Here is a 12,819-nt window from a genome sequence, read left to right as displayed (position 1 = left end):
TCCACTCCATCTTGTATCTGTGAAAGAACTGCACCTACTGCTGAAGCAGATGGATCACAAGTTACAATAGTTGGACTGTCGACATTAAAATGTGTCAAGACTGGTCAAGTAGTAAGCAACTCTTTAAGTTTGTAAAAGGCTTCTGCACAGTCCGCCGACCAACTCCAGGATGTCTCTTTTTTAAGCAGCTGCCAAAGGGGCGAGTGAGTGCAGAGTATTGTGGCTTGAATCTCATGTAGTACCCTGTCAGCTCCAGAAATGAGGCCAACTGTGAAGCTGAAGTAGGTGCTGGAACACGCTGAATGGCCTCCACATTCGACTGAAGGGGTGATAAATCTTGAGTTGACAAGCGGAACCCAATAAAGTCCACTTCATGTGCAGCAAACAGGCACTTATCTGCATTTAAGGTAAGGTTGTGGTGGCTAAGAGCTGCAAAGGTTGCTTGCAGACGTTCATCATGGACAGCATTATCTGGCCCATGGACTACAACAGGCATGTCAAACACGCGGCCCCCAGGCCGCATGCGGCCCACAACAAAAATCTGTGCGGCCCTCATGACAGATCCTAGTTAGCACTGAACTTGTACAAAATGATTACTATCATTTGTGATTGAATCATTCTGCATCTTCGGTGTTACTTATTGACTTTTCTTACTTCTGCCTTCTGACAAAAGCGCGTTTCCCATGGCATTACGGTACCGGAAACGTCATCTGCTAGTATAGCCACGAGCCTTGACCAAAGTTAATGAGCCACAGCGTCACAACTGAAGTGCTAGGCTGCAGCAGGGTTGGCATTAGGCATGTGCAAACTGTGCACCTGCAAAGTGCTGCCAAATCCCAGGGACTGCCACACCAATATATATTGAATATAAAACAAAGAGAAAATAATGACACAGCTGACGGCAATGTGGCCGAAAAACATTGTGTTTCTTGTTAATTAGCGCGCTGTATTTACTAATGTCGCTAGAGTTGGAGCAGTAAGCTATATGTAGTATTATAACGTTCTGCCGTAATGAGAATATCATGGGCCGCCACTTGGTTTTCAAGTTAAGGACACGCGTATATAGAAGCGCGTCATGAGCACGAGGTAGCAATGCAGTGTCCGCAACGGATGTGGCCATCCGCCGTGCATAAGATACCATATTGACATTGCCAGGCGAAGGGGCCACCGATTCTTTCTCTGCCCAGGGCCACCATGAGCCTAGAGCCGCCACTGCTAAGGCTACACTACTGATTGGGCTGCTGAGACTGGCCACTGGGCAGAACTGACCATCACGAGTAGTAATAGCCCGCATATTTTCACGTTTTTTGCTCTAGTTTCACGTAATTTTGTGCTAGTATTGTAACGAAAAGTTAGTGCAGACTACAGCTGAAGATCTGAAGTGGACGCGAGAAGTTGGTGAGTTGTTTATTAACATATTTTTGTGATTTTGAGTTTGTAAAATTATTGTAGGTCAGGTGGCTTTTTGCATATCGGCTTATTTTACAATATAAACTTTGAAGCATTGCGCTGTTCTCTTACAACGTTGAGAATGCGCCTGAGAATATCCAAATGGATTTGATTGAAGTGCAGGCAGATTCTATTCTGAAGGCAACGAAGTTGGTGTGCCAGGCTTGTATGCTTACCTGCCACCCTCGTATGTGCAGATCCGTAAGTTGGCATCGAGAGTACTGTCAATGTTCAGAAGCACTTACCTTTGTGAGCAATTGTTTTTGTTAATGAAAGCTACCAAAACCCCACATCGCTCAAGACTTACTGTCGAGCACCTTTCATCCCTCATAAAAGTTGCAGCTGCACAAGATTTCAAGCCTGATATTGACGAACTGGTTACTAACAAGAGATGCCAAGTGTCGGGACAAAATAAATAAATCTCACACTGTAAGGCTCCTATATAAGCAATCAATATAATATAATGAATATCAATCATCAACAGCGGTCAGGATTGTCCTTCCATCCCGTGAGTGCAAAGCGTATCACAGACTTACTTGCGGCTTGCGGTATGAAGCGACGCGATGTGAGCAGAGTTCTGGTGCTCCCATCGTGCCCTTGCTTTTGTGCGTGATGAGCTGGAAAAATAGACAAAATTATGTCTCTGGAAATAATTAATGTTGATGGAGTACAAATGGCTCACTGCGTAGTAAATAGCAGGGGAGATGGTGCTTGCTTATTCTCATCTATAGCTTATTTAGTGCATGAAACTTCGTCTTTAGCGGTACAGATTCAGGCTGACATTGTACATGTTTCAAGTAATTGGTCAAGGTTTCAGCCATTTACAATGATGCCGTCAGGAATCTCTTATACAAATGAGCTTCAGTATCTCACTGAAATGTCAAAGTCTCAAACTTATGGTACCATTTCTGAGCTAATGGCAGCGGGAGAGTTGTTCCCCTATGAGTTTCAAGTATATTATTATGGAGTCCTACACTCCAAGTGTGGACAGGCACTCGAGGGGATAAAAAAACTTAGGTTTTCGGGAGATGTTATGAATGGCACTTTGATGTTCTCATTCCCTACACTTACATGTACACATAGAGCGCACACAAATTGAGGATAAAAGTCGGTCGCCTTAAAAGGCGGGTGAGCCTAGTAATATAATAAGGACCTAGCTAAGAGGTTAAGACTCTAATTCTACACTGTTGTATGGAGACTGCATGGAAATAAATTGCTTTTCTTTAAACTTTAAACTTTAAGTGTTACATTTTTTAAAGTTTTCAGTATTGGAAAGAAAGCTACAGTAACTTTGTATAATAGTATAATAGTATTTGTTACAGTACGGCCCGCTGACGCACGTATGGCAGTCGAAGCGGCCCACCAATGGTAGTGAGTTTGACATGCCTGGACTACAATGTCATCCAAGTAAACAACCACCCCTGGAATTCCTGCCAGGATAGTGGACATTATTTTTTGGAAACAACTGGAAGCGGAGCACAGGCCAAATGGCATTCTGGTATAACGAAAAATTCCAACGTGGGTGGTGAATGCAGTCAAATCCCTGCTGTCCTCGTGCAGAGGAACTTGAAGATAACCTTGATGATGGTTGAGCTTTGAAAAAACTCTTTGAGCCATGGAAGTGAGTGGTGAGCTCTTTGATGGTTGGTAACGGGTAACGATCAGGGATGATAGCCTGATTTACTGCCCTTAAATCCACACATAAGCTCTCCTGACTTGTCTTCTGCTATGACCAAATTCGATATCCAGGGGGAGGCGTGGATTGGCTTTCTAATGCCATCTGTCAGGAGGTGTCGTAGTTCTGTTGTGACAGCATCCCGCAGGCTGAGGGGCACACGCCGCAGAGGTTGAATAACAGGAGTGACACTTGTATTAAGCAGGGGCCAAAGCCAGTGAACAGGGTAGGCCATTTCTGATGCCACCGTGATGTCACATTCAGAATAGTTAACCCATCACTGTCCAGTAGTGTGAACCCTAGACTGGTGAACAAGTCCAGGCCCAAAATATTGCTACCTTGTCTTGTGATATGGAAAGGAGAATCAGACACAGTGTTTGTGCCATACGTTACAGTGCAGCGCACAACACCCACCACATCAATTCTGGAACTGCCATATCTGTAGAGAGAAAGGTTAGGTGTCTGAAGTGGGAAGTGTGATAAGAATGTTGTATAGGTGGCCATGTTTAGAAGTGACACTTTAGCTCCTGTGTCAAGCAGAAGAGGAAGGCAAACATCATCCAGGTACACGGCACAGGAACAAAACCTGGGTAGAGAGGAACAGACTGTGTGAATAACTGCAGGGAGGACTCAGCAGAGCGTTGTTTTTGCTGTGTACAGTTACTATGTACAGGGTCTGGTGCTGACCTACACCATTTTGCGAAATGATTGGGTTTTCAACACCACCTACGTATTTGTCCTCGTGCAGGACAGTCCACGGCACGAGACACATGTCTAGTAGTACCACAATGTCCACAGCGCTGGTGAGACTGAGCTGTATGAGGTCTCATCTGCTGTACTGATGCTTGAGACTGACAGTCAGACACACAGTTACACTCCGCGCCCTGTGGCTCACTCACTGTCTGAACAGCAGGTAAGGGATTCGCAGAAGACATCTGTGTTTCACTTATTTTATGTGACATTGAGAAGATGATTCTATTTTACACGCAACAGTCAACGCTTTACTGAGCGTCAAGTCATCATCCTCCAAAAGAAGCCTCTCACGCACCAGAGGAAGAGGAGTTCTGTCAATCAGTGGTCTCTAATCATTTCATCACGAAGAAGGTCACATTTACAAGACTCGGCTAAACCCTTTAAGTCAGCCAAGTACTGCGAAAGAGACTCACCAGCACGTTGTGTCCGCTGACGACACTGTAGCCGTTTCAAAAGGACGATCTGCTTTTATGTAAAGTGCCCGTCAAGGAGCCCAATAGCGACTTCGTATGTGTCACCGTCACCGAGAGTCTGGAAGACGCGGAGTCCTTCTGAGCCGAGGCAATGCAGGAGAATGGCTCTGTGTCTACACTAGCAACTGCGTCCAAAGCCACCGCAAGCAGGTACGTTTGAAATGAAGACTTCCATCTGTCCCACAGAACAGGCGCTTCGCCCGGCTGAGGCAAGAAAGGCTCGGGGGGTGGCAGGGAAACAAACGGAACATTTTCAGCCATCCTCGTTCGGCAATTGTAGTGTTTTCTAGATTGAAGTAACGACACACTCAGAATAACGTTTCAAATGCTGTTTATTGTTAACCCTGTTTAACCAACAACTCCATACAGCGAGCTTTTTAAAACCACAGCCCTCCCTCCGGCCATCATACGTCTCAAAACACGCAGACCATAGTAATCAACACCCGAACATAAAGCAATGGACAAAAACATTATTGAACAATCATATACAACAGTACTTGTCTGTAAGTTTAGAAATACATTTAGCAGACACTATGAACGATTCACATGGGCACCTCGTTCCTTGTTGTGTAATCTTGTCCACCTTGAATCTGTAACAAAGTAATAAGCATTTTTTTGCGTAAAGCAGCACGTATTATAACAATCCAGCATCACCCCATGTCGATCATATCAGAGAGGCTAAGAAACGCTTCACCAAAGCCGACTTGTATCTGCGCACAACACTCCTCATTAAACGTTTTTACTATTCAGTGATTCCCAGATCTGTAGCTGATTTGTATTATTGATTTCCAAAAAGCAATGTGAGTAAAAGCGAGCTCTGCATAACTAATCACAACTGTCTTTAAAACAGAATCAGTGCAATCGACAGCGTCTTCTGCAATTTAGGAAAAGCCTCAGGATTTCTGCGTTAATGAGACAAAAATGTTGCAAAGAAACTTTGCGAATTCGACCAGAGGTGGACATAAAGATCACTCAAGTACTGACAAGAAGGAGCAGCTGGATAAGCACATCTGGAGCCAAACTTTCAAAAAAGTACCTGACTTTGTCAGCAACATCCTTTCCTTGTGAATTCATCTTTTCAAGATAGCATAAGTATAAGTAGTTTTCCCGAAGTGCAGCACAAGAAAGTAAATCATTGATGTAAATAGAATTGCAGACAGAGTAAGCTTTTGTCGTTTCTGTATTCTTAATCTGGGTCCACTAACCTATCTCTCTCTCATTCTTCCTAGGGCTGCGGAAGCAGAAACAGAAGCGGACAATGGCCGATAGTGAGGTGAATCGCGTTGAAATTGTAGTCGAGGAACTCCAGGCACTCGATGAACAGATTCAGAAACTTCTGTCCAGACGAAGATACCTCAGAGATCTGAAGGCTCGGCTGTTGGATAAACCGTCCTCGCCATCTGTTATCGGCGTAACATCAACCCCGCGTTGTGCCGCTCAAGTCACCTTCACCCCCGCGCCTCGTAGGAGCAACACCGATGATGACCTCGGTGTATTTCAGCAATGCAGACGGGGGTTCAAGGCCAGAACACCTCCATCGGCACAGGCAAGCATCGTAACGCAGAACTGGTTTGGCCCTCTAAGCGTCCCCAGTTCGCCTTCAGCTCCCAGTGATGTAATTGTGGTAGGTGATTCTATTGTTAGGAACCTCAATATCACTTGCCCTAATAGAACATCTTTTGTTTCTTGTTTTCCCGGTGCTCGTGTCCGAGATGTGATGAGATGTGCGCCGGCGATCTACAAGAACAGGGCAGTTGGAGCAATTGTTTTACATGCTGGCGTAAACGACATAAGGCACCGACAGTCCGAGATCCACAAGGCGGACTTCACTGCATTAATTAAAGACACAAAGGAGAGGACCCCATCGGCAAAGATCTTCATCTCGGGTCCACTCCCTCTCATCAGACGATCAAATGAGTACTACAGTCGTCTGCTTGGTTTAAACAACTGGCTGCAGGGCTTCTGCAAGAATCAAGACATCGGGTTCATCAACAACTGGGACCTCTTTTGGGAAAGACCGCGTTTTTTCAAGCGAGATGGCCTGCATCCGAACAACTTCGGCGCCCGGGTCCTCTCCGAAAACATATCCAAGGTAATTCGTTTATCTTGACTATCTATCTCTGCTTTTAACCCCTTCCGAAATGCCACTCCTGTGCTTGGTCATGATAATTGTTTAAAAAAATCTTCCATAAAAGTGCGCAACATAAATACTGTAATAACCAATCTTAATGCACATAGAAAATCTAGGCAATATGGCATAAACACCAATAATTTAATTAAAGTTACTACTTTAGATGAACAATGTATTAAAACTATAAAAACAGATCATAGATTAAATAAAAAATACACGCAGAGCGGAGCTAATAAAAATAACTTAATTCCTGTTCCATATATCAATAACGCACATAGTATTCATCTCTGCTCCTCTGAAACATTGAATATGGCACTATTAAATATTAGAGCTTTAACTAACAAGACGTTTTTTATCAACGATCTTATTAGTGATAAAAAAATAGATTTTATTGCACTAAGTGAAACGTGGCTTAGCTCAGATGGCGCAGCTGTTTTAATCGAATCTGCGCCTCCGGATTACAGTTTTACTCGTGCTGATCGCCAAGGAAAGAGAGGTGGAGGACTAGCAAACATTTACTCAAGCAGGTTAAAATATAAAAATATCAGTTTTGGTAAATTCAAGTCTTTTGAGTATCTCGCCATTGTTATTCAGGGAGATTCTCACGTTCTAGTATTATCCGTGTATAGACCTCCTAAATTCAACGCGTCTTTCTTTGAGGAATTCTCTGAGTTGATGTCAATCTTAATTACGAACTATGACACACTCTTAATAGTCGGCGACTTTAATTTTCATATAGATAATCAATGTGACCAAAAAGTAAAAGAATTTATGAACCTCCTGGACTCTTTTGATTTGAGACAGCTCGTTAATCAGCCTACACATAAAGCAGGTCATACGTTAGACTTAGTAATTACTAAAGGACTAAAAGTTGATATAAAGCAGGTCATTGATATTGGTCTATCAGACCATTTTCTTCTACTTTTTAATATAGAAATAATGATAGAAAACACTCATGAGAAGCATATTGTTAAAAAACGCTTCTTTGACTCATCAGCAGCTTTAAAACTTTCAAACATTCTAACCAATCAGTCCGTTTATAGTGCCAACTATAATAGCGAGGAGAATGTAAATAGTAAGGTGGAAAGATTTAATACTAAAATGAGGGCTGCTGTTGACTTAGTTGCACCTGAAAAGACAGTTAAAAAATCTTCTAGCATTGTTATACCATGGAAGACCCAAAGAGTGTCTGATTTAAAGAGAACATGCCGTAGAGCTGAGCGTAAATGGAGGAAAACTAAACTAACTATCCACTATGAAATATTAAAAGTTAAAATAACAGAATACAATAACACAGTCCGTCTTGAGAGGCGCTGCTATTTCTCTAAGATTATAAATAACAATGCTAGTAATCCCAGAGTCTTATTTTCGACAATTGATCATCTGTTAAACCAGGTAACTCAAAGGAATGCCTCCTAAGTACTTCCAGTAAAACCTGTGAGGCTATCGCTGTATTTTTCAATCAAAAAATTAATGATATTAGAAATAACATAGTATATCTCCCCAACACTAAGGATCCTCCTAAACCCCAGTACCCCATAATAAACAAATTAAAGTCTTTCACTAGGATAGATTTACCTGATTTACATAAAATAATTTCTCAAATGAAACCCTCCACCTGTGCCCTTGACCCAATACCAACAAATTTTTTCAAAGAAGTATCGAGCGTGCTTAGTGATAATGTTCTTGACATAGTAAATTCGTCATTAGATATGGGGGTCTTCCCGGACTGTCTTAAGACTGCGGTAGTTAAACCCCTAATTAAGAAAAATAATCTCGACCCCTCTGCTCTTGAAAATTATAGACCCATCTCTAACCTGCCTTTCTTAAGTAAAATTCTAGAGAAGGCAGTCATTATACAGTTAAATGAGCACCTCAATAAACATGCTATTCTTGATAAATTTCAGTCAGGTTTTAGAACAAATCACAGCACAGAAACTGCACTCGTTAAAGTAGTAAATGATTTGCGGGTAAATGCAGACAGAGGCCATTTATCTGTTCTCATCCTCTTAGATCTGAGTGCCGCATTTGACACCATTGATCATAATATTCTTAAGAATCGCCTTAGTCAATGGGTGGGCCTCTCTGGCAGGGTCTTAAATTGGTTTGAATCCTACCTGGCAGGGAGAAAATTCTTTGTTAGTTGTGGTAATTATAACTCAAAGACACATGATATTCTATATGGTGTTCCACAAGGCTCTATCCTGGGTCCGCTGCTCTTCTCAATCTACATGCTTCCATTAGGTCAGATTATCTCAGGGCACAACGTGAGCTACCACAGCTATGCTGATGACACACAGCTGTATGTATCAATAGCACCTGATGACCCTAAATCTCTTGATTCGCTAACACAATGTCTAACCTGTATCTCAGAATGGATGAATAGTAACTTTCTCAAATTAAATAAAGAAAAAACCGAAATCTTAGTGATTGGCAATAATGGATACAATGAGGCTATTAGAAATAAACTGGATGCATTAGGATTAAAAGTCAAATCAGAGGTAAAAAGCTTAGGGGTAACCGTTGATTGTAATCTGAATTTTAAATCACATATTAATCAGATCACTAGGACAGCATTTTTTCACCTAAGAAACATAGCAAAAGTTAGACCTCTTATATCATCAAAAGATGCAGAGAAATTAGTTCATGCGTTTGTTTTCAGTCGGCTAGATTACTGTAACGCACTCCTCTCAGAACTACCCAAAAAAGACATCAATCGTTTGCAACTAGTGCAGAATGCAGCTGCTAGAATCCTTACCAGGAAAAGAAAATCCGAACACATTTCTCCAGTTTTGATGTCACTACACTGGTTACCTGTGTCATTCAGAATTGACTTTAAAATTCTGCTTATGGTTTATAAAGCTTTAAATAATCTCGCCCCGGTTTATATATCGGAATGTCTGACACCTTATATTCCAAATCGTAACCTCAGATCCTCAACTGAGTGTCTCCTTAGAATTCCAAGAGCAAAACTTAAAAGAAGTGGTGAGGCGGCCTTCTGCTGTTATGCACCTAAAATCTGGAATAGCCTGCCAGTAGGAATTCGCCAGGCTAATACAGTGGAGCACTTTAAAAAACTACTGAAAACACATTATTTTAACATGGCCTTCTCATAACTTCACTGTAATTTAATCCTGATACTCTGTATATCTAATTCATTATAATAACTATTCATTCAAAAACTGTACTAACCCCTACTCTCTCTTCTGTTTCCTTTTCCGGTGTCCTGTTGGTGGTGGCGTGTGCCACCACCATCTACCCAAAGCACCATGATGTTCCAACAATGATGGATGGATTAAAAGCCAGAAGTCTGTATGACCATCAGCATCAAGTGACTCCGTGAAAAACCTGAACTACAAAGAGGACTATTTCATTTATGTTAGGTAGAATGCCCAAAGGGGACTGGGCGGTCTCGTGGCCTGGAACCCCTGCAGATTTTATTTTTTTCTCCAGCCTTCTGGATTTTTTTTTTGTTTTTTCTGTCCACCCTGGCCATCGGACCTTACTCCTTTCTATGTTAACTAATGTTGTCTTATTTTAATTTCTTTTTTTGTCTTTTATTTTTCTTCTCTTCATTATGTAAAGCACTTTGAGCTACTTTTTGTATGAAAATGTGCTATATAAATAAATGTTGTTGTTGGTTTACAACAACAACAACAACATCTTCAGTCCCACAATCCCCCGCAGTCACTGACACGTTTAACGTTCTCTGCTCCTCACCTGTCGTGTTACCCAAAGCATCAACACGGAGTTTCATTCAAGGCTTTACCGTCCGTCCTGTCATACACATAAAATAAGACACACATTTACTCTACATACGTGTTCAATAATAATAATAATAATAATAATAATAAACTGGCAGGAATGAGAAAAAGCTCAAGATGGTAATATTTATGAGAAGAGCCTGCATGGCATCAGGGTGAGGAGGTGCCTTGTCTCTTCTTACGTGAGCTTGTCTGCCGCCCCTCACTAACACTGGCACGCATTCCATCCATTCATCGTCCAACCCGCTGAATCCAAACACAGGGTCACGGGGGTCTGCTGGAGCCAATCCCAGCCAACACAGGACACAAGGCAGGAACCAATCCCAGACAGGGTGCCAACCCACCACAGGACACACACAAACACGCCCAGACACCAAGCACACACTAGGGCCAATTTAGAATCGCCAATCCACCTAAATAGTATAAGCCTGGGGGTTTCTGTCAAAATGATTTATGACCTTAAGCCCCACCCCCCTTTAATTATCCGATAGCCAGTTTATTTTCACAAGTGGATCTGACCTTCGGAGACCGCTTCATATCACAGAGTTCCAGCCTTTACCCGTACAGGGCCCTTTTTGAGGGCCTGCTAAATTACAGCAATGAAACTTTCAGGTTCCAATTTGAGTCAGATCTTTTTTACAAAGACACGGGCAACGAACATGAAAACGCAGCCTTGGACAGTGCGAATGAGGGAGTCAAAAAAATAAATGGTTATACAACCCAAGGTAAAACAGTAGAACTCCTCGGGCCTATTCATTGTGACCTATTTTTTCAAGAAAAATTAATTCTAAACGGGGTGGACGTCAGAATAAAAATGGTGCGGAGCAAAAATGAATTCTGTCTGATTACAGAATTACAGCATTACAAAGTAAACATTTTATCCACCACTCTTTTTGTCAAGAAAATTCAAGTTTCGGCGGGTGCAAAATTAGGGCATGCTCACGCTCTCACAACCGCCAATGTCAAGTACCCCGTGGAAAGAGTGAATATGAAAGTTCTCAATATGCCTGCAGGGATGCGAGTGAGCAATCAGGAGAACTTGTTCTTGGGGCAACTGCCCAAGTACGTGGTCATAGGCCTGGTGGATAATGAGGCCTTTTTGGGGGATTACGCCAGAAACCCCTTCAATTTCAAGCATAACCAGGTGGAGTTCCTGGCCTTGTATTTGGACGGAGAGCAGATTCCAGCCAAGCCCTTTCAACCCAATTTTGCTAATGACAACACAGCGCGAGAATATTACAACCTCGTGTTGGCCTCCGGAAAGCACTTGAAAGACCAGCCTCTAGCCATCAGCCGTTCTGACTTCTCCCGGGGATACACCCTGTTTGCCTTTGACTTGACGCCCGATCAAGAATGCGGAGACCATTTCTCCTTGGGGAAAACCGGGAACATGAGATTTGAAATACGCTTTTGACAGCCTCTACCCCATACTGTGAATCTAATAGTGTACGCCGTCTTTGACAACATTATTGAAATAAACCAGAGAAGAAACATCCTTTATGATTACTAAAAAAGCATGAACACCCTGCAGATTGAGGAACTCATGGCCAGCAATCCGTACACAGAAAACCTGTTTTACGGAGTGTTGGCGTGCGACGAGTTGCCTAAAAAAATACTTTCGGATCTCCCGGCCATGATCATAGTCAACACTCACCGTTAAAATCAACCCGGAGAGCACTGGCTGGCGATACATCTCAGAGAAGACGGAAGTGGAGAATTTTTTGACTCCTATGGAGCCCCACCAGACTTTATCTATTTTCCTGAGGAAATATACAACTTTTTAAACAGAAGCTGTAAAGAAATTATTCACCATACCCGACAGCTTCAAAGCTGGTTTTCCAGCGTCTGCGGACAACACTGTATTTTTTTCCTGCATCACAGAGGAAAAGGACGCTCTTATAAAGAGGTCATGAACCTGTATTTTAATGAGGACACCAAGAACGATATGGTTCAAAATTTTTTCAGTACCTTGTCTAAGAATATTTCAAGAAGTTTTCAGGATCACCCCTGTATGCAAAGCTCTATGGCCTGTAATTATCTTAATAAAGAATAGACATTCTGTATAATCGAATGTGATATTTTATTAAACAAAAATATAATTACATTTCAATAAGGAATCCATTCATTCTTTTTATGAGATTTGATTTTCTTGCCAACAGGTGTAGCGGAAGCAACAGCAGAGGCAGCGATAGAGGCAGAGGCCCCCTCTGGGGAGGAAAGTTTGAAACTCTCTAAAAGTTCTCTTGTGTCGGCATTTGGCACGGCAGAGGTCGGAATCTTCAAACTGGCCAGGGCCTTAACAAATTCTTTCCACCCCCTAGGTCTCCGATAGGACGGAATGTTGTGTCAGGCGGTCAAGTTCCGCATTAGATCGACCATATTCGTCCCGGGTAACCGTTCTCCACAACGCACAAACTCTCCCAAGCCATTCCAGTAGATTGTATTAGGGTTATATGACATTTTCTGTAAAATAATTTCTGTGTATTTCTTTGATTTATCCGGCGCACTTTTCAAAATCTCATCGTACACCCGGTCTTTGGGGTTACTAGGAGCCTCTTTGAGAGCCCCTGGCGG

At 42.3% G+C, this 12,819-nt stretch overlaps 6 protein-coding genes across 33 annotated transcripts in view; 2 read left to right on the top strand and 4 right to left on the bottom strand.

Annotated features, from left to right (window-relative positions):
• LOC114641503 (tripartite motif-containing protein 16-like) overlaps positions 1 to 12,819 on the top strand; it is a 1,283,323-nt gene that overhangs the window by 317,455 nt on the left and 953,049 nt on the right. The window lies entirely within an intron of this gene.
• The window catches only part of LOC114652539 (tripartite motif-containing protein 16-like), an 837,738-nt gene that overhangs the window by 197,733 nt on the left and 627,186 nt on the right, over positions 1 to 12,819 (top strand). The gene's annotated exons all lie outside the window — the stretch shown is intronic.
• The window catches only part of LOC114652524 (tripartite motif-containing protein 16-like), a 538,688-nt gene that overhangs the window by 32,620 nt on the left and 493,249 nt on the right, over positions 1 to 12,819 (bottom strand). The window lies entirely within an intron of this gene.
• Positions 1 to 12,819, bottom strand: part of LOC114652414 (tripartite motif-containing protein 16-like) — a 1,097,043-nt gene that overhangs the window by 714,615 nt on the left and 369,609 nt on the right. The window lies entirely within an intron of this gene.
• The window catches only part of LOC114643026 (tripartite motif-containing protein 16-like), a 1,170,030-nt gene that overhangs the window by 987,477 nt on the left and 169,734 nt on the right, over positions 1 to 12,819 (bottom strand). The window lies entirely within an intron of this gene.
• LOC127527845 (zinc finger protein 184-like) overlaps positions 1 to 12,819 on the bottom strand; it is a 579,825-nt gene that overhangs the window by 459,508 nt on the left and 107,498 nt on the right. The gene's annotated exons all lie outside the window — the stretch shown is intronic.

Source organism: Erpetoichthys calabaricus, chromosome 5 (assembly GCF_900747795.2).
Source record: "Erpetoichthys calabaricus chromosome 5, fErpCal1.3, whole genome shotgun sequence".
NCBI classification, from domain to species: Eukaryota; Metazoa; Chordata; class Cladistia; order Polypteriformes; family Polypteridae; genus Erpetoichthys; species Erpetoichthys calabaricus.
Note: the sequence above shows the minus strand (reverse complement) of the source record. Positions and strands in the feature narration are given on the sequence as shown.